The sequence below is a fragment of the Centropristis striata genome, chromosome 8 (assembly GCF_030273125.1).
Source record: "Centropristis striata isolate RG_2023a ecotype Rhode Island chromosome 8, C.striata_1.0, whole genome shotgun sequence".
Classification (NCBI taxonomy): domain Eukaryota; kingdom Metazoa; phylum Chordata; class Actinopteri; order Perciformes; family Serranidae; genus Centropristis; species Centropristis striata.
This window is the reverse complement of record NC_081524.1, coordinates 21,821,965-21,848,865: the sequence shown is the minus strand read 5'-3', so window position 1 is coordinate 21,848,865 and position 26,901 is coordinate 21,821,965. Positions and strand designations below refer to the sequence as shown.

General features: G+C 41.5%; 1 protein-coding gene across 2 annotated transcripts in view; it reads left to right on the top strand.

The window, feature by feature from the left end:
• The window catches only part of sema6e (sema domain, transmembrane domain (TM), and cytoplasmic domain, (semaphorin) 6E), a 176,154-nt gene that overhangs the window by 19,602 nt on the left and 129,651 nt on the right, over positions 1–26,901 (top strand). For both annotated transcript variants that reach the window (XM_059340224.1, XM_059340223.1), the window contains exon 2: positions 49–132. The gene's annotated coding sequence lies outside the window, so the exon portion shown is untranslated. The remainder of the gene's footprint in view (positions 1–48; positions 133–26,901) is intronic.

The window sequence follows — 26,901 nt, the reverse complement described above, 5'->3', positions numbered from 1 at the left end:
TGTCAAAGACAGACACAGATGTAATAGTGATTTATTTGTCCTCCACAGATACACTGACAGCTGCTGTCTCAACCAGCCTGCACCAACCTGCTTTACTTACCTGCTTGGTGGATCGCTGTTTGAAGGCTTAAGGTACAGTAACAAATGCTGTTTCTTTCTCAAATGGGTCCTGTGTAATTAAAAGTTGAAGTAGATTTGATTTGGGGAGACCTTAAGTCTCTATTCACCGATCTCTCAAATGCACTATTTAGATTGTCACATTACATCCAATTTGAGTGAGGTCTACTTCCTGGAGACATCCACGGAGAATACTTAATTAATGGATGCTTTGTGGAAATACTGCTACTGGTGCAGCATTTTAAATTGGATACCGTCTACTCAATTACTTATCTACTCCTTTTAATCAAATGTCAGGAATTAGCTTTTCAATATTTGGCACACTTTTATGAAGAGTTTTTTTTTTTCTCCAACCAAGGACAAACTGTATTATATCAGATACACTGCAATGAAAGGGTCGAGTCAGAGTAGCAGCAGCATTGTGCTCACTGTTCATGATGCAGTCTTGTATGGTTAAGTATCATTTTAAAGACCTAGTTTTATGCGAGGTGAATGCAACATTTTCTGCCAGTTTATTCAGCTGTGGTTATCTTCCATGAAAGATTTCTGCATTGTGTTTCTGCTCTTTTCTCTGTTCTTCTGGCGAGGCTGAGTTGATGACAGCTGATGAATCTGGATGATGAATTTGAATTGTTGTGTTGTCGGCTTACGTTACCATATTACTGTGAGTAAAATCCCATCAATCCACAGAGCCCTATTGAATCAGATAAATTGAGTTTTATTAAAATCTTAATAAAAAATAATATTTTTTTGTATAACTTATTAAGGTTTTGGAACCGAACCTTGCTTGTCGCTCAATGAGTGTGGAATATTTGAAGCTATAGAGAAACACTGAAATCATGGTTTCAAATCTTAAGTGTAACATAAACCACTGATTACATGTTGTGATGATCAGATAATGGTTACTTAGCTCCGGGGTGCCTTAAGCATTTGCTGTGGTGAAGTTTTGGATTGTCTGTTTCTTTACATTGTCATACAATTACATCTATACTCTTTACATGCTGCCTGTTGCATGTCTGTCTATCAAGAGACTAGGGTTGTCACAATGCTAAAATTTTCAACTTGATACCGATACTCAGGAAAATATTCAATACTCTATACCATTTTCGATACCACAAGAAATATTTTTATTAACAAGAAAAATGCAACATGTAAAAATGAACAGAACCACAGGTTAAATATTTATATTAAAAAACAGCAAAAGAAACTGCAACTATGATAACAAGCTTCAGGTCTGAGGTAGTGCAAAAAATAAATCCAATAAACAATAACAATTAGAACAATATTTTGAGGTTGTATGCTGTGCAAAGTATTAGGAAAGCTTGATAAAAAAATAACAATAGTTTAACTTAAGTGTTCATTCCTTGGCTAGGTATCGATACTTTTGAAAATGAGTATTGTATCCGGATACAACGTTTTAGTATCTATACTTTTTTGAGTATCGATACTTTTTTGAGTATCGATATTTTTGACAACCCTACAAGAGCAACATGGTCTCACAGGAATCCGTGGAATAGCCACGGAATAACTTAAATTTCCATGAAACTGACACGGAATTCGCTACAATGCAAGTTAATGACAGTCATATCCCGTGGCTATTCCAACATACAAAGTGATTATGTACATTCACCGAGTGAATATTTTGAAAGTAAAACATATATTTCTTGCTAGAAATGTAATCAAAATCCATTTTTATGCAGAAACTAAGTCAAAATATAGATTTTTTTTCACTAAAAATGAGAGAACTGTCCGCCATGTTTTTTGTTCTGACTGCCGGTACTTTGAAAGTCACGTGACTTGGAACAAACCAATAGGAAAAAATATCCATGGAATAGCCACGGGTCATTAACTTGCATTGTAGCGAAATCCGTGTCAGTTTCACGGAAATTTCAGTTATTCCGTGGCTATTCCACGGATTTTGAGTTAAGCGAATCTGTGGCTATTTCACAGATTCCTGTGAGACCAGGTTCACTGCTCTCTGAGGTTTTGTATGTATTTTTTCTCTCGATTAGGTTTCTTGTGGACGTCTTCTTCATTTAAATCAACACTCTAAGGATATAGGGTGCCATATGCTGCACAAACTTGTGATTTAAGGCGACATAAGTAAACTTTACAATGAGAACATTGAGTGATCTGCAGGTACTGTGCATACTAATGAAGCGTGCACACCTGTTGGAGGGTTTCCAGCGAGGTGAGCCGCGTTGTGAAGTCGTCGGGGTGGGGAACGACTGCAGAAATGCGTCAGAAATGTGTAGAATCACAGAGGAGCTATTGTCTGGCCGGGCATTTCCCCAGTGAGCTTGAATGTGGACAGTAGAGGACAGGGCCAAGGAGCGGCGATGACAGGACGCCTCATGGGATGGCTGGAAACAGATGGCTGGCCAGATGCAGGCCTGCTGTGACCTTGAAAGCATCTGAAGGTAAAACCAGCAAAAATGTCTGAAAAACAAGTGACTAGACAGCCAGGCAGGAGTGGCACTTCTGTGCTCCGTTGTGTTATTAGACTTATTTGTATGCCTGTAGATGTTATTGTGTTGCATTAGTGTGTGTGATCACGCATACAGTTAATTTTCTCTGGTGTGTGTCTCATCAGAGAAGTTAACCTTTTCTGGCATGTTCTAATTTGGTTTGTTTTGGTTCACACCGTTCGACTGCAAGTGAACCAGAGCTTGTAAACAACAGATTCATGGACTCACGAAGCTTTTTAATAATTGGAAAAAGTTCCGGTTGGTGTTGCGGAGAGGACAAATTATTCAGGTTACAGTCTGTGCAACTTTTACCTAGGCATGATGGACTTATCTAAGCTCTTTCCCACAGTTTGATTATTATCAGGTAATCTGATGGTAATTATCTTAGCTAATCAATTAATTAGTTGGTGTATAACATCAGGAAATAGTGAAAAATGGCCACAAGGATTTACAAAAACCCTAAAACTGCCTTGCAGATGGCTTTTCTGACCAACAGTCCAAAGCCCAAATCCTAATGAGAATCACAGAATATTTAGAAAGTAGATAACCGAATCACTCAAACAAAAATCAATTACCTAAGTAGTTTCTGATTTTAGATTAGATTTTAGATTATTTTTTTCTGGCAGTGGGCTTATTGATTAATGAACAGTTTTATTCAGTTTTGTTACTCATATTTTATTGGAAATGACTCTTGTAAATGTGAATTCAGTGTCAGACTTTGAAGTGGTGATTATGCGAGAAGAGTTGTCAGACCTGATCTTCTGATCACTTTAAAGTGTTACAGAGAACCTTTGAGACATGCCTCCACAGGTTTGCACCTCACTGTGTGGGTGTTGTGTTAATTCATTTGCACAGATGACATTGACAGGTCACAGGTTTCAGGCAAATATTTGAATTCCCATGGGAAACATCTAAATGAAGTGCTCCAAAAGGAATTGCTAGTGAAAACACTTGTGGGTTCTCAGGTGGAGCGGTGATTGTTTAAGTTGGTGTCGGTGGTCACTAACAATACCAAAAAGAGATCCATTCCTCATACAATTCAGGCAGCAGACTGTGAAGCAAACGCCGCCACCAGCCTGATATTGTACAGGCCTTTGGGACTCTGAGCGCAGCAAAGGGAGCGCCGCGATCAGAGCCGGGAACTGGATGGCGAGGTGGAGGGGGTTTGTGAGAAATAAGAGGAGATGGAGGAGGGTGGAGGTGTCAGGCGTATAATTGGGGTGAGGAGATCTCTGGAGTGGATAGAGGGAAGCTTTATTAAGACCGCTCAAGTCTGATGTGCTTGCACGGCCGCCTGGCTCTTCCTCACACACCCACGCCTATGGGCCAATCTTCCATTTCCACAAGAGACTCTGTAACAACAAAGGGATGAAGGGCAGAGTCCTCAAGCTCCTTTCAGTCACAGATAAGACAAAAGACCCTGTTACTTGAAAGCACTGATGGGGAAGCAGCAGTGTATGGATATGGCCTTTTTTTTTGTTTCTGTTTCCTCACTGTGAGATAAGTTGCTATTACTTATTGATAGCGCTGTCGTATTGTATCCAGAGAGACTGTATATATTGCGACTCGGTTGCACTTCAATGAGACACGCTCAACAATCCATCCAACAGTCTAGCAGAACCGCTGACTGCTTGATAACCTTCCTGAATCCAGCAAGTCTATAAAAAAAATTTTTTTTTTGCATTAACCATTCCAGTGACACATTTAGACATTGCACACATGGCAAGCACATTATATTGTGCTTTTATTACATTTTTGAGTCAGCAAATGCATGGCTTGCAAAAGCATTGAGAGCAGAGCATTTATGAAATATTTACAGCCCAAAGTGTAGGCAAATATTTGAGCTCAGAATGGATAAAAGCGGAATAATCTCTCTTTTTTTGCCTCACAAGGGAAAACAAACTTTCCAGGGTGACTTCCCCCGTGACTGATCGTATCAAGTCTGATGGTGAGATTAGGAGCTTAACTGCCTATTTTCCCCGCTCCGTGGCCACTGAAATGTTACGTTGGAGTCAATGAAGTTACTGTATCAATATTTGGAACCTTTTTCGTTGATGCTTCCTTGACTTTGGACATCCTGGAAATGTCTGCTGTCCCACAAAAGCAGATTTTGTGAGTGACACAACAAAGATTTTGAGTTAAAGCAGGAGGCGGTTATGGGGAGAATTAGCGGCCCCCCTCAGTTCTCGGCTGTAAATTGGTTTCTGCAGAACTCTTGAAAAAGGGGCTGGAGGTCTGTTCTCTGCTTCCTTAGTAGCTTGTTAATCCCCCACAGCTCTGGCCGGAGGGAGAGCTGCTTGCACATACACGGCCCTTGTGGAAATGGCGCTACTCCTCCTCCAGCCCTCTTCCGTCCTCTTTCCACTCGGTCCTGCAGGGCTTGGCTAATCCCCTGCCTGGTCATGGTGGGGAGATTGCAGGCTTTTTCAAAGCCCTTTGCTGGCTGGACTTCAAAGTTACAGGGATACAGAGACTTGAGGAGGTGGGAGAAAATGAGGTCCACCGCAGGCAAAGACTGGGAGGGGCTCACCTCAGCTTTCTCTTGTGCCATTCCTGAGGTGACATCAAGAAATTTGTGGTCTCAAATGAAAGGCTTTATTGATTGGAGTGGCAAAGTCTCTGAAGATCACTTGGTGGTCACCTTAGAAAGACTTTTTGTCTGACTGTGGATTTGCTTTGTTGTATCGTTTCATAAACCTATGCACAAGACAGTACGCTCATGCAAAGGCAAAATATAAGAATAGGAAACTCAAACGAGATGCTCCAAAAAGAGCTAAAGCATGACTTAAAAACAAACACTTTAAGCTTTTATATCTTCATAGTTGAACTTCCTGTTTACAATGTTTAAAAACTAACAGATCTGCAACCCGTGAAGCTTTTTTCTTTTTGCTATTTGTTTTTACAAACTGCTGCCAAAACCCACAGTGCAAGCAGAGGCCGATTGCCCAAAATTAGTCTGACAAATTCCTCCGCTGTCAGGAAAGTTCATTCACTGAGACAAAACCCAGCAGCAGATTCAGAGCTCTCCTTTCTACCTCATCTTTTGTCTGAGGCTAATCTTATCGAGGCCTCATCAACGGCACATTATTCAGACGGATTCTCAGGATGTCTGGATGCCGAAGATTGAGGCTTTGTCATTCAATTTGTCTTTTGTCGAGATTTAGTTTTTCAATCCAGAATTTTGGTCCCAATTGTCTTTTTTTTGCCACAAATTCCTCTAATTTGATGGAAATGTGTTTGGATGCTGATCCCTGTTTATATCCTCAGATAACTGAGTACGATTAGATCAAATTCATGCCAGATGAAGAGAATTCTCTGATAATGAAATTGAGTGTGCATAATAATGTTGTGTTGGCTGTGCTGGCAGATTGTTTTGTGCCGTGTTTACAAGCGCTAAGCATGTTCTGACTCTGGAAAGTGAAATTGGAACCCAATTAGCATGTGAGGGTTTATTTATTGGGCTGTCTTTTGTTTTGCACATCCTGTGTTGTAAATTTGAGTTTCATCCGATGCTCATCTTAATTTAATGCACTAAAACGCTGCAGCATGTGCACACAGCTCATGGAAGCAATTAAAGACCTACTTCGCCGATTTTCGAACCACCTTTGTGTTCCCGCAGTGTGGGCAGTGTGTGCACATGAACGGTGTTTAGCTTCCTTCTGTGTTGCCAGAGCCAGGAGCCCCCCGGCAAAGTAGCTCTCCCCTACTGCAGCTATTTGTGTCAAAAATCTCACTCCTCTTCTGAGTCAGATCTAAACACACGGACGTGCTGCACTCTGTGGAAGTCACACATTCCATCGTGCATAGACACCCATTAATCGGCTTCAAAATCACAGAAAAAAGACGCTTCTTATAACTTCGAAACTTGCCCGAACATCACATTATTTACATTTTCAAGGTTTCTTTCTGTATAATTCGGCATACTTTCGATGGTGGATGGATGCTGGAACCTGAAGTTGAAGCCCACAGCATAACTTAAGTCCATGGCAGCATTATACTTCCTCCCTGCATCCCTCAAAGAATTATGGAAACTGTAGCTTCAAGTGGAGTATAACTATTCTCCACATAGAAAGAATCACCTTAAAAGCAGCTCCAAAAATCCATAAACATAAATTTTTCACTGTTATTTGCATTCTGAATTAAGCATCCATATGCTTTTTCGTTTCTTTTTTTCGCCAGAGGCAGTTGAGCCCTGTTGCCCAGTGTGTTTCTCTTTTTATATTTTTAAGTGCCTCCCATCATGTGTCTTAATTGCTTTAACAATTCAAAATCGTCCGCGGCCGTGATTACAATGACACATGATTGCAACTTTCTTCGAGCTGCGAAACTTGACATCCCATTTGTTCAACAGATACATCAGCATGTTCAACAAGGTAATTACTTTAAGTGGACTTGTGGGGTTTGGGATTATACACTATTCCTCTCCTTGATGTTCAGAAAGTGCGCAGTCGATATATACGCAGACTCAGTCAGACCTTGGCACACAGATACACACACACAGATACACACACACACACACACACACACACACACACACACACACACATACACATACACACACACACACACACACACGCATTCCACCATGTGAGCGTGAGATGTCAATAAGCCATTTAAAGCTCCACCCTGGGGTTACCCGTCGTAAAGGTTAGTTAGCTTTAGCTCAACAAGGAGGATTATGTCATTAACTATGGCTTTCTTAGTAACAGCTGTGATTGAGTTTTATCTTATTCCATTCAACTTCTGTCATTAGTGCCGCTTACTTAAAACGGATTGTTGATCATATCAGAACGCTCGGGGTGCAATCAGACCTGCAGTTTGTTTACTTTGTTCCGAACCAGAGCAGAAAAGTTTACTTTGACGGAACTACTGACCAGTAAACAAGAGTTACAAACCTGCCTACGAGCATAATCTTAGAAACCGCTTTGATCTGCCATTTATTTATTTATTTTTGGAATTAAAGCTGATGATTTTCATTAATCTCTTTTGGTTTACAGATTTGTAATTTAGTCTCAAAATGGTAACAGAAAAAAAAGGATAAATGATTAGAATAAAATGTGTCAATATCCATATCCTCATTGGGTAGCTGTGTTTTGTAAATAGTTTTCCAATAAATAATAAATATAACAAATTCTGATATTAATTTAAGGCTTAAAATACACTACCAGTCAAAAGTTTGGGCACATCTTCTCATTCAATCTTTTTTTATTTTATTTTTTTTTATTTTCAACATTGTAGATTAATATTTAAAAAAACAAATATGATGGAACACATATGGAATTATGTAGTATACAAAGTGTAAAAAAACAAACAATAAAAAAACAACAGGAAGTGTATATATATTTCTCATTATGTTCCCACCCAATTCTGATTTAAACTCTTGTTGAGCAGGGACACAGATAATGTAGATGGATGAACAGATATGGATTATGGTGTTCTCACTCATTCCTAATAAACAGTAGTTGCTTGCTTTACCCATCAATACGTTGCAGCAGTTGCACAAGAGCTGAAACAATGAGTAAGTTAATTGATAAGTCAATAAATAATATACAGGAAGTCTCTTTACAATTTAAAAAATAAAAAAATTAAAAAAAAGATCAAAAAGGCAATTGATGATATATTTTAATCAGATTTGTTGTATGTACTCAGTGGTTATCAAAGTTTTTAATCACGCTGTATTTGTGTATTTCAGGTACTGTTGATGAGATAGCTAGTGGTAAATGAACCCCTATAAAATGTTCTACTCCTCAAGAGAAGGCACAATGTGTATCAAGGTTTATTGAAACACACACATCTTTCTGTGTTATTTTAAAGATATCGTGTATCGAACAAAGACACAAGAGATCAGTGACCTAAAGCAAATGATCACTGATGCCATGGCGACCATTGATGAGGCTCTGCTACAGCGAACATGGCGAGAAATCGAGTGGCGTCTTGATGTGCTTCATGCAACTAATGGTGCCCATGTAGAGGTGTATTAAATGAGGCAAAAACTTCAATATCTACTCCTCATTTTGTAATAATTTCCACATATCTGTCTGTTCATTTGCTTTTATAATTTTTTTTTTAAGTTGTAAAGAGACTTTATGGACATGCTGTTTATTTTTTGGAAATCACATTTTTACTGTTGCGCAAAAATACCAAACATTTAGTGATTCCAGCTTCTTAAATGTGAGGTTTTTTCTTTGTGATATATGAAAATAAATATCTTTTTAGTTCTTAGAGTATTGATAAAACCCTTTAAAGACAGCACATTGGGCTCCTGGATATTCTACTATTTTCTAGAAAACAATATTAATCAATAATGACAATAATTGTCAGTTGCAGTCCTACACGAGGTTATTGAGTACTTCCTGTCCAGCCTTTCAGTCAAGTCTCATCCCCCCACAGACTCTATTGACCATGAGAGCTGGTGGTTTATGGGTGCAGTTGATGCAGTGTGTGGTTATTGAGCTGAAGCTGTTGGTGTATTGGATGAACCTGTCTGATTAGTTATATTGACAGCAGAACAGGAGAGCTGGGTGAATTCCTTTACCTTTTCATAAAGACACTTTTCCCCTCGTATACCAGCGAGAAAGAGTCATGCTGATTTTGCTGCAAATGACGTCTTCCACAGTCCCCTTCCCTCTGAAAATGATTCTGTGGCGCTGGTTGAGTTAGAGATGCAACGTGCTAGCTTCCAGTGGGACTTTCTTTATTTTTTTTATTGCCAATATCATGTTGCGACTGCCGCAGAGCACGAGGCTGTTTATCTGAGAGGCTCTCTTATTTCTTATAATTGATGTTTACAAATTCCCTAGGTGGGGCATTAAGGCAGATTGCTGTATTAATTGCCAACGTATGCCTTCTAAATGGGTAATTGCAAGCTGTTTGCTGGAATTTAAATGTGCTCAGCTTGGGTTTAATAGAGTTTGTTTATTGAGGTGCTGGCCGCTGACAAATTAAGATGCTTAAATTGATGCCCTCTGCTTTTAAGGAATCAATGTGTCTTTGTGATTGTTGCAGGTATTAAAGTCACTGGGATTTATCCGCTGTTTGCTTTTCAAAGACGTATCGACACATTAACTACAGCTACAATGACAAACAGCACGGGGTGACATCTCACATTCACTTAGAGAGCATATTCAATATTTTAAAATTAAATTCTGCCTGCTACAATACTTATTATTTTAATATATTCTGCATCATTATTATTAAGTTTAGAAAATACTGGGGGAAAAATGCCATCACAAGTACAGATAATCACTTTAAATATATTGCTTTGTTTTGTCAAAACTAAAATTTAGTTTACAATAATATTAATCAGTTCTTTGATAGAAAATTTAAACAATTTCTCTGTTTAACACCAATGTTTTATCAGTAATTTAGTCTCTACAGGCACGCATGCAGCCCGGTATGTATGTACTTATTTATTTATTTTTACCAGTCGGTGAAGGCTCAGCAGCGATTGTAAAACACGCCATCAACGGGCATTTATAGGATTCAAATATATGGAAATGCATTCTGAGCCTTGTGGGACTTTTTCCCTTGTAAAAGTGTATATTTATATCCATATGAACCTATAAATAACCACCTAGTTTTTTTCAATTTCTGCTCTTGCAATGAATGCAATTATCTTGATGCCTTTTTTTTCCCCTGCACAGCGGTCTGACTTGAATTAAGTGGCCCTTTATCATGACCACGCTCAGCCCGTACTCTGCACTGTGTGACTGACCCATGATGGATGACTTGTCTATGGTAGCCGACACAGGTGGACACGTTCAGTAAATCTCCATCTGTCCCGAGAACCCCCCCTCCCCTCCTCTCCTTTAACTCCCACCCACCATTTTCAATAATATCGACCACCTCATACCTCTACACGTGTGTGGGTGTTTGAAATTTGTTCATCCTCCTTCATGCCTCCTCAGCGGGCCTCGCCCCTGCACTCAATATCCAATTTCTTCCCAACTGCGGGATGAAGAAGCGGAACACTCTCTCGGCGGCCGCCGCTCGCACCTTGAGTTTCTCTCCACATCAGCACACACCTTTCGGCGTGGCTGATCCATGGAGAGGAGGGTTAAGCGCTCTCCTTATAAGCACGCGCGCGTCTCTGAGATCAGGGGGACGAGAGTGGGCGGGTGGGACGAGAACGGGAGGCAAGGATGAGCAGTTGAGAGGGTGAAGAAGGTGATTACTGAGGGCCAGCTTTCACACAAAGTGCCACAGAGATGATAGATTTTTTTTCCTTTGTGGTACAGCAGAGCCTTTTCAGACATACACTCACACTTATCAGTCCTTTCTTCCTGTTTGCGGTTCTTTTCAATCACTCCTTCTCTCGCCTATTGGAGCCCGGCGTCCTCCCCCATTATTTGTTCCGTCCTCCGGTATTCCTTTTCACCTGTCTTATCTCTCCAGCGTCTTCAACAGAGCTGTGATTGGAGAACACTGAGCACCAATGATCCAATCTCATCCCTATTCATAGACCTCAGAGCGCTCCCCGTCTCCTCCCCTCCCCCGGCCCAGCTCCCACATCACTCAGCGCGGGCCTCCGCCGCCTCTGCTTCTTACCTCTTTGTTTCACACGTTTTGTTTAGCTTTTAAGTCCCCTTTTTACTTATCCGACTGACTTGCCTACTGTAAAAAAAAAAACCTTGACATGGCATCACAAGCAAAAGGCTTGGTAAGCTTTTTAGAGCCAGTCACGGTGCACCATTCCCCCATCGTAATTACTGCTGAAACAAGCAGCTCTGGGAAGTTTCAGCGCTGGTGGACCCGTCATTACTGACAATCTCCCAGCCTTTATCTGCCATAGCTAAGACGCTCTCGCACCGCGGGGCTGTGATGATTGCCTTACTGAGCTGGGGGAGGAAGAAGAGAGAGAGAGAATAAAAAAAAAGAGGATGATCAGAGAAAAGGAGCGGCGTGCAATTGGAGGTTTTTCATGAGCGTGAGAGAAGTAGCGCCACAGCTGAAGCCCCTGAACTGAAAAGTGTTTCAAAACCAAAAGCCTCTCAAACCTGCCAAACAGCAGTCTCGGTTTCCATGGTGATTCGACACTTTCCAGCTCCAAGTGCAGAACTTCAAATCTATTACACTCACACTGGCCTGTCAAGCATGCTTTTGCTGAGGTGGCGCTCGGCTCCTGGCCTCCCGTCAACACCGACGGCTAAAGAACAACGGATTTTTCAAACCCTTCAGATCAAGTCGTCAACGCTCAGGCGTGTCACAAGCCATTTACTTTCCGTCTGGTAGCACCTTTTTCCTGCTAAAACATGTATTTTGTGCCACACCTATGGGCTTCCATTGACAAACCAGTTCTGAGAAGTAGCACCTTTTGTGTGTGTCGGCCTCAAACTGTCACTTTTTTGATTGTGTGGTCACTTAGATGTTTGAGCGTCACTCATATTCGAGCTCCCCTTAAATCTCATTACTAGGTTGGGTACATGCAAGCAGAATTTTATAAGTTTTATTACCATTATGTAACTTATACAAGTGTGATGTGGAAACTTGAATGCACACACACTGAAAATAATTTTTTCAGCAAAGCAGGAGACATCTTCTATCCAGTAGCTGAATTTTAAAAATGAAACATACTTGCATAATAATAGATTCTGGATTTTTCAAGATAGGAGTAGGAGGACGTGTGCTTTTAAACATATTTAATTTGCAGGCCTAATTGAACCTTATTGTAAAAAAGCATGTCAGACACAAATTATTATTTAAAAGAGAGTATATTTATGTCTCAAAATATGTCTTGAGGGGGTCTTTTCATATTCTCGTTCCTCTTTCTTTGCAGTTGAAAAGGAAATGGTGACTCACTTTGCTTTAAAAAGCTGTCAGGTCTGATAGCATAAATCTGGGGGGCCGTTTTGTGGTCAAAAAGCTGCTTCAAAAGGCTTCTGTCATTCCGAGGAAACGATGAATTTATTTTTGGCATTGAAATTAGTCACTAAATGGTAGCATAGTGGCTGTCAATCCGTAGTAGTAACCCAAAGGCTCCGGAAATGTTCTCTGCTGTAGACCGACCAACTGTTATCACTCGCCATTCTGCAGCACATACTCCACTTTCTGTGCCCAGTGTTTGTGCTTCAGCGTTCCATGAAATAGCTTGGCTACATTCACAGGCTTGTGGGTGTGCGATTGCGTGTGTGTAGCTCTTTTCACTTCCAAATGGGCGTGGAACTGTGCTTAAAGGGAAGGAAGGAGGGGAGGAAACGGCTGCCGCTCAGCAACTTGGACACAGCAGGTGGAAACAGGTGTCATAACCTAGCTGCCTATAGCTGCAAGCACCTGCCCCAAGCTGGGAACAAACTGGTTCTTGAGAAAGCGGCACGAGGGAGTGCACCGTTTTATGTTGCCATTCCCTCAGTATGGGCTGGGTTCTTTGCTTCACAAAAGAATATATTTTTTAGTCATTTTGCTTTCATAATAGTGCAAAAATCAATCTGAAACCTCAGAACCTCACCGTCAGACAGAGTTTCAGCTCAATTGTCACAGATGGAGGTTCGGAAATGGCTCTTCATTGTACCTTCTCCACTACTACCTGGGCTGCAGGTGTACCTAAGAAAAATATTCAGTAGTGGGTAAAGGTGTTAAATGAATTAATTCATTGTCATTGAATAGTCAGCTAGTATGGAAAGATGTATGCCACTTCAGGATCATATAGGTTGTTGAGTATTTTATATTATATATAAAGACATGTAGTGCAGTCAGAACATGATGATAGTGAGTTTTTTATGGTTGTGTTGGCATTGAATGATTGACTCCCAGGTTTAATTTAAGAACTTGCATCCACACAAGATGAACCGTGTAGGTGTTTGAACCATTTTCATTCATAGTTATCGTTACGTCCACTTGACCAAACCAGGCCAGCAGACAATAACACGACAATCATAAAATCAAACAAGTCAAAAGTGGAGTGAACAATTGTGCTTTATTGTAACGAAAAGACACACTAAGGTGGGGGAGGATGGGACAAGTGATTGTGCCAAAATAAGATGAAATTAAGCTCTTGCCTGTTCTTGACTGCCCTAGAGGCCATGTTGGCATATTGTTTTCCCCAGTGCCACTGCTGCTATGAAGGAATATTAAAGTTACTGCTATGCAATAAATAAAGGTCCATTTAGGTAATCTAGTAGCATCTAGTAAATACATGATTACAAGGTTAACATAAATGAAAGACTATAGGCCTGTGCATGAGTGGATGAATTGATGGAGGGAAAACAAGAGTAAAATATAAATATTAATATCGTCCCACGTAATCGATCGGTTCTGATCGGTAATCGGATCGGTGAGGCTTTCGGTGATCGGTATCGGTCCCAAAAAACCTAAGTACCATTTTCATCGGAAACAAAGACAGCAAAAGCGTCAAAGTCAAGAGAGAGAGTGAAGGCCTGAGATGTCCTCCATTTTAAGTGATGTCCTCGGTTGTGATTGGTCAGCTGGGCAGGCATAGAGCCTATAGGTAGCGTGGCCTGGCTCCACAGGCAGCAGCTCTGCAGCAATCACCTGAAAACACAGGGAAAGGGGAGGAGAAACACAAAAAACACACACATACACACCTTGCTGCCTGACACGTAACAGTAATGAAAAAGTTGACCTAAACCACTGGTTCCCAAACTTTTTCTTTCCATTTTCGAGCCCCACATTCTACCCCCCGGGCAGCCTGCAAACAACACATTGGGGTCTCTTTTTAATGAAGCCGATGGGAAAGAAAAGCCTTGCTTCATTTTTTTTTCTTGTCTATGTTTTGTTATTTGTGATGTTTGGTGTAGATTCATGATCTCATTTAGGTTTACCTTGCAGGCTTTTCAAACTATGAATTATTTAAATTCATAAAGTCAACCCTCTAGATCCACGAATGTGCTGGATGTTACTTCTTCATGATGTCACGACGCAAAAACAAAGCAGCGTTTCCCTGCCGTCGGCTTCCCTCTAAAGGACTGGCTTGAAACTCTATGCCAGTTTTTGTTTGATGATGCTTAACTGGAGATAAGGTCACATTTATTTTTACTTTGGAATTTACTTTGCATGGGAAGTTAAGCAGGGGAATTTTGGAAATATTGAAAATCCAAAAAAACTTGACATTTCAACAGTTTACAACTTTATCAAGTTTTAATTATTTTATCAAACTATCAATTATTTCATTGAGCACCAAAAACATGAATGTTGAGTTAAATATTTCTCATCTGCCCGAACCCCACCCATTCAAAATTGAAGTAAAATCAATCTAAAAAAAAAATCCCATTATAAATGTAAATTAATTGAACATGTGATGTGTGCATATAGGGGGCGTGGTCTCAACAGGGGGCGTGGCCCAAGCAGCCCTGCAGTAAGTAGTGTGCTATTGTATATATGTGATAGAGGAATAGAAGAAATTTAAGTGTACTTACATGAAATCTGGTTGTTTTAGTCAAGATTAGGCTAAGGGCCAACCTTGTTTATTCCCTTTTATTCCCATAAATTCCCCTTAATTCCCATGGAAAGCTTCCAACTTTGAAAATTCTCTGAAATTTTGCAACCCTATTTGTAACCAACATTTAAAATTATTAATTTAGCACGATTGTGTTTTGAAAGTGAAAAAAAAAAAAAAAACAATTTTCAAAATCAGATTTTATTTATTTATTGTTTTTTTTCTTTTGGGTTCAAAATGTTGATCCAGGAAGTTTATATATTATTTCAAAGTGAATTTTTTTTTGTCATGTCATATAGGTGAGGCGCTGAAAAACATTATACCAACATGGTATAGTAAACATTTTTGAAGTGAAAATAATGAAAAATGGACATAATAGCCCAAGACTGATGATGCTCGTCACTTCTGGCTTGTTTTGGGGGCTTTTTGTCTTCAGTCTAATCTTTCAGCTATAAAACTTGTTACCAGTTGGACTGAGGTCATGTGAGTCGACACTGTTTGGCCAGAAAAAGCCCTTGGCTGCTTGTTGCAAGTTTACAATTATTACTCTGATGTGTTTTTCTAGAATTCAAGACAAAGTTTCAGCCATTGTGGATATAAACATCCCCAAATTAAAGCTGGAAGTTATAGGACTTTAGCCTCATAGCCATTTTTTTCATTTCAAATCCAATTTTCTGGTTTACAGAGCCAAACAATGAACAACATATCACTGTCGTACTACTTCCTGGCTCCATTATATACCCCCCTCCCCCACAGACTTGTATATGTTTGTTGCTGCGTATTCCTTTGGGCTCTGCCTCCAGTTTTAACATCTCCGGCACTCTACTACCCCGTAATCTCATAAATTAGTCATCACTTTATCCCTACCCAAAGGCCATATACATAATTCAGAAAATGGACACAGTAGCAATAAAGGAATATTTTAAAATCCAAACTTTTATTGGCGTTTTGTCTTATATGGCTGTCAGAGTGTGTAAAAGTGCAGCTTGGGAGATGGTTTTTACGAGTTTGACGCAGTGGGAGGATTACTTTTCACAAAATTGTTAGTCTCTTCTCAGTTCCCTGAACAAGCTCTCTCAAACTGCATAATGCCGACTCAGACCAGGCCGACGTTGTCTCAAGGGCACAACCTGAATGGGGAGTATCTCGAGTGCTCTGTTGACGAATGAAGCTCATCCATGCGCCAAGTTCAACAAGTCAGCCGCTCTTCCCTTGCCGCACTCCCCTTCAGCCTTTCTTTCTGCACGCTGGTCTATCTCCCCCCTGCTACTGCACTCATCTTCTCCCTTTTCAAATGGTAATGGCAATGAACCATGCTGGAGCTCTTCAGCTAGAAGTGAACTCTCTCTTCTGAGAAGAGAATTTATGGATGGTCATGCAGAGTTTTTAAGGTTTGGCCCAGCAGGCGCTGAGAATTTTTCCTTGTGGCCGAATCATTTTGGCCACAGTCTCAGCAGCTTACCGCAATACACCACGGGTCCCTGGCTTTTGTTATAATGCATAATGGAACAAAATCCAGTTGCCCTCTCCATATACCAACTACCCACTTTTTGCTCCTCAAAAACCACCGATGACATGTGGGGGTTGTTGCTTTACTTCTGCGTGCTAGATTACAGATGACTGTCCAAGCTGTTGCAAAGTAAACTGATGAAATTTGCCTCCTGAGCAACATGAACAATGCTCAGTCCTCAAAGCCAGTTTAACCAAAGAACAGACAGTGACGATCAAAAGCTGAGCTGCAGTAAACAGGCTGTTTGGTTTGTGGGAAATGTGCTAATAATCACACATAAACTAAAGAGAGAGAGGAGTCATACATTTAATATGCAACCGTCTTCAATTGTTTCATAGTTCCTCTCCCGTTCATCCCACAACCATTGGCTGTCAGGGCAGCTGCCAGATTATAAACAGGTAATTTTTTTCCACCCTGAGTTCCAACAGATGCAGCACTACTTTCAAAATTGGCAGGGATCTGCTAACCTAATTACAAGAAAAACAGGAAAGCAAATGCTGAAACTTTTTTTCCTCTGCCTTGCTGTAGTTTAATAGAAAGAGTGGAAAATGACATGATAATGTCCTTGGCTGTTGGGACATGGGGCATTAAGGGGCGGTGGTATGCATCATAGACTTTTGCTCAGAAAAGAAAAAAGATCTTTTAAGGACAGCACAGGAGTCATAAGGATGCAGAAGTATTACTTTATTGGTGGTATTTCTCATAGTTGTAGCACTGATTGATTGATCACAAAGGAAGCTTCCCACCTAAAGTGCTAAAACCATGTTAAAAGTGCAGATCAAGTGTAAAGCCTTACAATAGCATTGTTTTAAGCACACAAATCTGGCCTTAATTCTTAAATCAAAGCCTTTTGTGTACTGAGGTTTTAAATCCCTTTCAGGTGCTTGAAGATTTTCAGCGAGGCAGTAAAAACTTTGGCTTCTCTCCGTTCCATTAAATGTTTGCCATACAGGAGAACTAATTTATAGGACGCTGTCTGAGATGCATTTACTGTGTGTTAGCTGCCAGTTTTTATTAAAGGTTTAAATGCCAAAGAATTACAATAATAAAACACTCACAAACAGCACTGGTCAGCAAAAGAAAGTGATGTCTCTCTCTGCTGGCATAATCTTGGCAATATTGATTTGCAAACAGCCAGACCAGTTTATGAAGGTGTGGGCACACTCCATTAAATATTAAAATGAAAAGCTTGTATTCAGTTGTTGTCAAGCATAAATAACAAGTTCTGGCATGTGCTATGACTCTGCAGTTATAGCACTTCTTGGACGACTACCAAGCCTACTTTCACACCCAGTACCTGATCATAAGCGATTGTCTGTTGATCGGTTATTCAAACTAAGTGAGTGAAATCCTATGAACTGATAAACATCACTTTTGAGGTTTCTTCCAGCAGTTTTGCAACAGAGCTGTTTTGTTTACTTGTACTCGGGGTGTGAGAGAGGCCAAGACGGCTAAAAGTTCATGTGGAGGAAATGCAAAGTACAACAATCCAGCGTTTATTCCTGGAAATAGCGCTGAACAAATTGGGTACAGAGGCGGTTGAGAGACGACGAGTCGGACGAGATGACCATCTGGCCCTCGGAGGGTCCGTGACCCCAGCTGATACGCTGTCAAATTTTTCCTTTAAATAACTCCGGTCTTTATTGCCAGACCCTTTCCAGAGCCTCAGATCTTGAAAGAAAAGTTGTAAACACCGGGTTGTGTGCTTGATTACAGTTGCATACTTGTTAGTGCGTGTGCGTGAGCGGAATGCGTGTCCGTTGATTGTGAGGACGAGCTGATTGGTGGTGATTTGTGTGAATTACTGAGGGAGGGATGGAGCGACACAGCAAATTGAGGCACAGAGTGGGATCGTTGACTGCCAAGTTGTAGAGTGACACTGTATTTAAAGACTGGACTGCAGCCGTCTGCATTACTCATCTTATCTTTGGGGCCTTTCATTCGACAAAAACAGGAAAAGACAGACGAGCACCGACGGAGATCCTCTCAGCGCGGATCTACCCCAGTTTGGCACCTCTCTAAAATGATCCCCTCTCGCTCCAAACCTCTTCATTACTCTCTAACAAGCCTCTCGAGTTGTGAGTGTTGTGCGTTCTGGCAATTTCAGGCATTTCTCAATAATTAAAGCGCAGGGTTAAGCAGCACTAGTTTGCCTCTTAGCTATTTATTCTTTCGTGTTAGGGGAGCCCGTTGGGACCAAAGATTGGTTCACGGTGTGAAGGTACAGCAGCGGCGTGTTCAGCCTCAGCCTCCGCTCCCAGGGTATCAAGGCTTCTGCAGCAGCGTGTCACCACCGCTGCATTTCAACATGGCAACCACGGTCGCTCCTGCAGGCTCCAGGCGGGTGATCAAAAACCTGGCAGCTGTACCATTCACCATGCCTGAATAATTTTTTTCTTCTTACCCCTGCTTTTTTCATATTCACCGTTTATTACTGTTGTATAAATAAGTAATGCAGGATCAATCAGCTGAAACTTGGCCAGAAGGAAGGCTCTAGGACTTTATAAAGAAGTCAATTAAATAAGGGAGCGGGTGGCTTTGTTTTTAAGGATTTGTCAGAAAACATTCCCACTCACTCCCAGTGGATTTGGCTTTTAATTGAATGCTGCCTTTAAGCAAAACTGTTCATAATTCATGACTGCGTAGCGACGGGAATGGAAGAAATTCTGTCTCTGCAGCAGATGATGTTTGCACGTCTGACTGTGCAACCTTTTATTCATCTGATGTTGTCTTCTGTTTATTTTCAGCTGCTTTTTTTCATTTTCCCCTCGTTTCTCATCTCTGAACACCTCTTTCCCTCCTTTGTCCTCTGCCTCACCCTGCCATCACCATGGCAAAAACCCCGTTCACAACCTCCGAAACACTTAATTGACTTTTCATCGACGCAGGCTGTAATTGCCTTTTAATCACCGTTTTACATCATGTTTTGATATTCAAATCAGCGGTGTCAGCTCAGAGAAAGGGGGCTCTTCAGTGCCTCGCTGTCATTCGCTGTGGCTGGAGGGAAACTCACAACAAGCTGTGTTTGTGCACAAGGCCACCTGTGGAGGTCCAACTCTAAAGACTGACTGACACCTGAGGGGAAAAACATTTTTGGCTGACAGTTGCGCCTTGTGACAGCAACAGTTATGAGACTTTCACACCCTTTTGCTTGAGGTAGATCAAGCTAAATTACCCAGACACGACACAGAATTCTAAGTGTCATGAAACGTCGATTTGGAAAGCATTCAGCATTCTCCATGAAGTCCGTCGTTTTCTTCTGTATCAAAAGTAATCCAGTTGATGCTGTCTGTAGCCATGGTAACAGCAGAAACAGAAGCTGCTAGCAGCTAATGCAGCATGACTGTGCATGGTGCAGATTCATCAGATTAAACACTGTAGGCAAAAAGTAACAGGCTCAGGTGTTCTCTCAAGGACTCCGTAGAGACTTAGCATGTTTAAGCCCCGCCCCCACCGGAGGAGAAAACTATCCATCTCTCTCCATTGACTTTGTATTGAATGAATGTTGAATGTTAAATGCTGTGTGGTGAAATGCACTACCAAGAGGGTAAAGAATAGGGTTGCAAAATCCCAGCAACTTTCAAAGTTGGAAGCTTTCCATTGGAGTTAATGGGAACTTATGGAAATTAACACAAATTTATCGGCATACTTATGGGTTCTACTTACAAATGAATCTGTTGAAGTGTCATGTTTTTTTAATTGTATTATTTTGCATGGATGTCAGCTTATGACAAAAGAAAATGTTTTTGTTTTGATATGATTTAGTTTGTTTAAATTGCCCCCAATTTACAGTGAATTCCCATAAACTTCCATAATTCCCATGGAAAGTTTTTCATTTTGTAATATTTCCAAAATTCCCTGGCTTAACTTCCTATGGAAAGTTTCTAGAAATGTACCAGAAGTTTCCCACCCTTTTGCAACCCTAGTAAAGAACCATTAACATGTTTTTTAAATGGACACAAGTGGATACAGATGTAATGACATCAGCAGTTACAATGGGGAAAACTGTCTGATCCTGAAACTCAAAGTATATTTAACATTAACTTAAGCATGCAGAGCATTTTGCCACCGTGCCAAGTCGTGTATCCAAAGTCAGTTTTAGGCTACTACATTTCTGTAGCTAAATCATGTCTCACTGTGTAATTTGCATTGTATTAGAATCCGGATATTTCAGAGAGCTCTGCAGTATTCGGTGCATTAGCTTGCTAACAGCTAACTTATCCACTGTGGTAGACAGAGGGTGCTGAAATAATCATGATATGTTTAAATCTAATAGTTTCAGCTAGTAACAGACATTTTCTTAGCATTGTGGCACCGATAGTTTTCCCATTCGGTGGGCGTGGTTTTCAGAGTATGATGGGTGGTGTTCTGTCTCTATGGCAACATCGCCACTTCTTATTTCACCCAGAATAAGATGGGAGCTGTAGTGCCAGCATTAATGACATTAATTCCAAATTGAAATAATGAAAAGACAATATCACAATGACTCGAGAGCCCATGCAAACTGCCTTGATCATTCCACTTATGCACCAAATGATGGACAGCCTAAATAACCACATATGACATGCAGAGTAAAGACATGTTATGTAGTGACTAAGTCATAAATCTTTAAATAAAGGAAGTGATAACCGAGCGAGAACAACGTCTGATTCAATGGATCAACATTAATAACCGTTCTAATTTAAGAACGCATTGTGTTATGTAAACATTGCTTTTGTTCTCCCAGTGTCAGTTCTGGTGTGGAGAAATATGTATTTAGGTTTATTACAATCAATAGGTTCCATTTTTAAATGAACTGTGTATTTGGCAGGTGGCCACATCAGGCATGAAGATGTGCGTTGCGAGCGCCGGTCGATAAGTCAAGGTCAGTCTTCCGCCTCCGCTCAATGCTCTGAAAGCAGTTCCCACGCTCTTTGCTACGGGTGGAGGAAAGATTAGAGTAGGCATGGATCCTGTAGACGGCAGCAGTTTGACAGAAACTAACTTTTTTTCTCCCTTTCTTTGTTCCGACTGTGAACATGGCAGCAAAACCTGGGCACTGCTGTAAGATGTCCATAAACTTGTAGACTTCAGGATGGCCTGTTGTTGTTTGTGCTTTGCTCCGATAGAAAACATGTCCAATCCCTTGACGGTTCCAAGCTCTGCAGCTCAGTAGCCTTTTCTCACATTAGACAGAGCGCCACAGGAGACAAGGATTAGCATGCATGAGTATTTTTTCACTTTCTCTCTCTCTCTCTTTCTACTTTCCTACTCCCTTGTCTGTTTTTTTTTGTCATCTCAGCCCCCTCTCCTTCCTCCCCCTCTTTGTCACTTTCTGTCACCGTGTCTCTATTTCTTTCTTTCATTTTGTCCTTTTTTTACTCGCCTTTCTCTCCTCTGTTTACTCTCTCTCCTCTCCCTGGTGGCAGAATGATCATGAGTGACGTTTAGCAACTCTTCAGCTGCCGGGGAGGCTTTGGGAGAGAGCCCGCTCTTTTTAGAGCGTCCGTGATGCTCCCCAACAAATTGTGACACTAAGACGAAACGTAAGCTGGCAGCCAGCGTGTAAACCATTCAACTCCCAGACCTTGGACAGGTTTTTTTTCACTGCTCCATAAGACTCATTCCCCTCTCCTTTCACTCTCCCCTGGCATCCAGCTGGAGAATGTAAAAGCATTTCTCTTTTCCTCCTGGACGAGGGAGGAGAGGCAACCTGAAGGCTTGTGAGTTATTGCAGCGACAACGCCTACCTCTACCCCTCCACCTCCCTCCAATACCTCCTTTTAACTAAGCCATTCAATTAAAGACATCCACATCAACTCGGTTTTTCACTCCTGCAATGGATGTGCCCCCACACAGATTATTAAAAAACTTTACTTCTTTAGTTTTCATATTAACTGTCATGACCAAAACCGCCCTGAATCCCTGCTGAAAATCATAGTCCTCTCTTCACCTTAGCAGGAGGGATTCATTTTCCAATCCACTTGCCCTATGTGATTAATTTTGGTTGAATTGTGAGGGAGGCAATTATTATTTCAAGTAATTTTAGGTATTGCTTAATATTCAATGGTAACCCAAGGCCATTCTTTAGACACTATATTAACTATAAATCATGAAAAATAGCACGGCTGTAACAAGCACAGCCAGAAACCTGATTAAGAAAAGTATTGCTCACAATGGAACTTCTTGTGATTCATGTCGGTGGTGAAACCACACACACAGTGTGCAATTTCTATCTTACATTAACTCAGTGGTTGAGCAACCTCTCATATTAAGCTTCAGCAGGTCTCCTGTCCAACCCTTCATTACTGATGCCCCATTATGCGAGTCTGTGCCCCTCGGAGGCTATGAAACCAGGCTGATAACGAGGCCTGCCATTTAAAAGGCCACAGTATTCTCACTGTGTCATGTCTTATTACAAACCACTGCGAAATTTGTTTACAACCCCCTCTCCTGGTCTCCCAGCCTGCTTATCAAGACTTGTTTCTGCAAGAGCCATCTCAGTCTAAAAGCCTTCATCAAAGAAATGGCTCTGAAAATTTCTACGTTAGACTGAAGTGCTGTTGCAGTCTATATTTTCCTTCCTCCGCTGCCCCCTCCACAATGTTTTTTAGTGAAATCAATCTTGTTTCCACACAATTGCACAGATTGTAATCTATTCCAGCTAAAAGAGGAAAAAAAAAAAAGAGCTCAACTTGAAATAGAGCCATTCATCACAGAGTAAACAGCATAACAGAAGGGCCGAGAGAAGGAGCAGGAGAATGTTAAGAGAAAACGCTCGGGGTAAAGAGAACAGAGAAGAAATTGCCAGTGGAAAGGCAAACAAACCACGGCACCCTTCGCCTGACAGAAGTCAACCAAAGCCGTCGCTGCTCCCTGCTCTCCTCATGAGGATGTGACATTTAAGAGGGAGGTGTCTTGTCTTTGCAGGCCTAATTAACATTCCACAATATGCCAGCTGGAGATGGACACCCTGCCAGGGCTGTTCCCCTTTTCACCCTCAGCCGTGTTTGTCCATGAAGTTCTTTACTTCCTCTAAATGTAACTGGCTCAGTGGCTGTTCCCTCATGCCCCGAGGTCTTTATTGTGTGACGATGCACACAGGCTCTGCCAGTGTCGTCTCAAATGTTCCACTGTGGTCAGTCTATTTGCCATTGCCAGAGGTGTCAGGCAGTGGTAACCATGGCGACGGTGTCAGGCCTGAATTGTTGGAGGTGTCGGAGCCCCCGGGGCACCACAGATCTAACTACAAGAATCTGTCCTGCTCTGTGCACTTTCTTTGCCAGGTCTGTTACAGTCCTTTGACAAATGTCAAAGAAATGTGTCACAAGCCCGCAGCCTTATCTCACCACACCAATGCATGCTGGAATATCATTTCCATTTATACAGTATGGTTAAAAACCTTTCTTTTCTAATTTGGGGAATCTTTCCCTAAATGGACGTTGCTGTTGTTGTTGTTGTTGTTGTTGTTGTTGTTGTTGTTGTTGTTGTTGTTGTTGGGCTTTTCCACTTTCCAGAGATCTGTGGAATTGCCATGATAGTTATATGACATCTTACTTGACTGGAGTTTGACAGGTGTGGGTGTTCTCTTCTCTCTTCTCTTCTCTTCTCTTCTCTTCTCTTCTCTTCTCTTCTCTTCTCTTCTCTTCTCTTCTCTTCTCTTCTCTTCTCTCCTCTCCTCTCCTCTCCTCTCCTCTCCTCTCCTCTCCTCTCCTCTCCTCTCCTCTCCTCTCCTCTCCTCTCCTCTCCTCTCCTCTCCTCTCCTCTCCTCTCCTCTCCTCTCCTCTTCTCTTCTCTTCTCTTCTCTTCTCCTCGCAAACTATTCAATTCCAACTCGTTATTTCCAGCCCTAAACTGATTTTGCTGCACCTCCATCCCCCTATAGCTCTCTCCAGTCCTGGGTAAAGTGAATAAGAAGATTTAATTAGCTGGCACCCCCCGACTACCTCGACTCCATCCCCTTATTCCGGTCCTTGTCTTTCAACTTCCACTTGATCACATAGTTGATCATAGTTGGCTAATATTAAGTAGAAATGTGTCACAAGCCCAAAACCTTATCTTGGCACAGCAATGCATACTGGAATATAATTTCCATTTATACAGTATAGCTGTATAAATACTTAAAACCTTTCTTTTATAATTTGGGGGACATCTTTCCCCAAACGGACGTTATTGTTGTGCTTTTTCACTGCACTTTCCAGAGATATGTGGAATTGCGATGATAGCTGTATGACATCTTACGTCACTAAAGTTTTACAGGTGTGGGTGGTCTTTTTGTCTTCATGCAAACTCTTCAACTCATTTCCAGCTCAGATTTTGCTGCCCCCGAGAACAAATGCATCAAAATAACCCTTCAAGAAACGACCACCTGCATGATGTTTGGAGCAGTAAAGTATTTCATGAGCATGCTACAGGTTGTCTCACTATTGTCATAAGTGAAATTACAATAGAAAAAGAATCTGGCATTTAATTACTTTCCTGCTGCTGTTTGCCACACAGCAAACATCACCACAAAACTAATTCCAGATGCATCCCAAATGAAAAGGCCCAGGTTTCCATAAAAAAAAAAAAAAAAAATCTAAAATCCCAAACAGACACAATCTGTCACGGGTGCCTCGTGTTTTTATATGGTGCAGTTTTTATTTCTGCACTGTTTGTATGAAAAAAAGAGAAACCAATAAAAAAACTGCCTCTGTATTCACTCACTGCTGTCCATCATTGCTGTCCACAAGCAGCTGATAAATCTATTGTCTGAGCATGAGGAGTTATATGACAAGCAGGACAGCGGGTACAACAGAAAGCAAACACACGGCAGAAAATTACAGACAACAAAGGGAACGTGGATGGCGGGTTTGTACAGAACATTATTGTTCTCCGGCTGGTACACGTGCTGCTCTCTTGAGTCAGCCTAAAATGTCGCCTCAACCTTTTTTTTTTTTGGCAGGAAAGGTTAAAAGTATTCAGAGAACCCTCCTTGATGCATGGAAAAAAGGAACTATGTGATTGGAAAGTAGGCAGGCAGCAGGAGACACTGCTGGACACACGAAGAGGGGATTTTTCCTGCAGATAATCCTTATTGACCTTATAGACGCTGTTTATTTATCCTAAATATGCAAATTACAGACCATAAATTTGTTGCAGACCAGCTGTGAAAAGGATTGAAGACCCTGTTTTTAAACCAGACTGATACAAATGGATTTTATTACATAAGATTGTTGAATATCATGCTTTGTTTCATGCCTTTCTAGGTCGATAACACTTAGGAAAAGAGTGATACACACATTATTAGTGCCAGCAGTGATAGTTGAACATCAACCAAATGATACAGTGTGAAGCCGTACACCACATTTGATTCAGAATTCTCCAAAATAGCCACAAAAGCCCCCACTAAATAAATAGGCCTCCTCCTGGTGTCAGTAAGTGTGTATGGGCTGTATTGTGATTTATTCATCACCTCAGTGTTTGGCTGCTTATCAGCAGTGCAGGCAAGTATTGAGCTCGTGGAGATGACAGAATTGCAGGGCTTGCTGTGCCGGGCTGAATCTCTGAGCCTGGAACAATAGACGATGAAAATGAGAGTGGCAGCGCGGGGTTGGGGGGCGTTGTCACTCGCGTGAAAGATAGATGCCACACAGAGCCCGGGCTGAAAGTGGGACAGCTCTCAGAAGGACAACAGAGAGACGAGAGGCCAAGATACCAAATATCCTCTATTTCGAGATGTCTGCGGCTTCAAAATCAGCAGTCTGGGTGGACCTTTCAAGGACTGATTCAGCAGTCTCTGTCTCAGTCTTCTAGACGTGCCGGTCTGATAAATAATAAGCACCAGTGGTTTGGTTTTGATGTTTAGAGCCCCTCCTCTGCTGTCAGTTCAAATGAAACTCCAATTTAGTTTGTGTGCCTCTGTGTATTTGCAGCTCTTACTGTAGGTGGAGTTTTCTCCCGCTGGTAGTAAATTCCAGTGACATTTCATCGTCTTTGATATCCTTGATTGTGTACTCCACCTCAGCTAAAACACAGCCTCTGAGTCTATGCAGGTCTCTGTGGACCGTCTCCACTGATCAATTCCTCAGCCCATCTGTCTGCCAGGCTTATTCACAGGGCCGCACAGTAGGCGAGACGAACCCTCGCGGCAGGAGTCTTCATTAAACCGATCCTCCCTCCCTCCTCCCCCCCTCCTCCTCCAGCTCTCTCCAGGCCTGGGTAAAGTTAATGAGAAGATTCGATCAGCTGGCACCCCCAACTACCTCAACTCCATCCCCTTACCCCACCCCCACCCCCGCCGTTGTCTTCCTCCCACGTCAGCGTCGACAACGGCTTGTCAGTCCTGACCGCCACTCCCACTCCAAACCCTGCTCATCTTTGAATTTGACGGGTTGGTTGACCAGCAGTAGCTTGTAGGGTTACTAATTTATAAAAACATTAAAAACATTAAACAT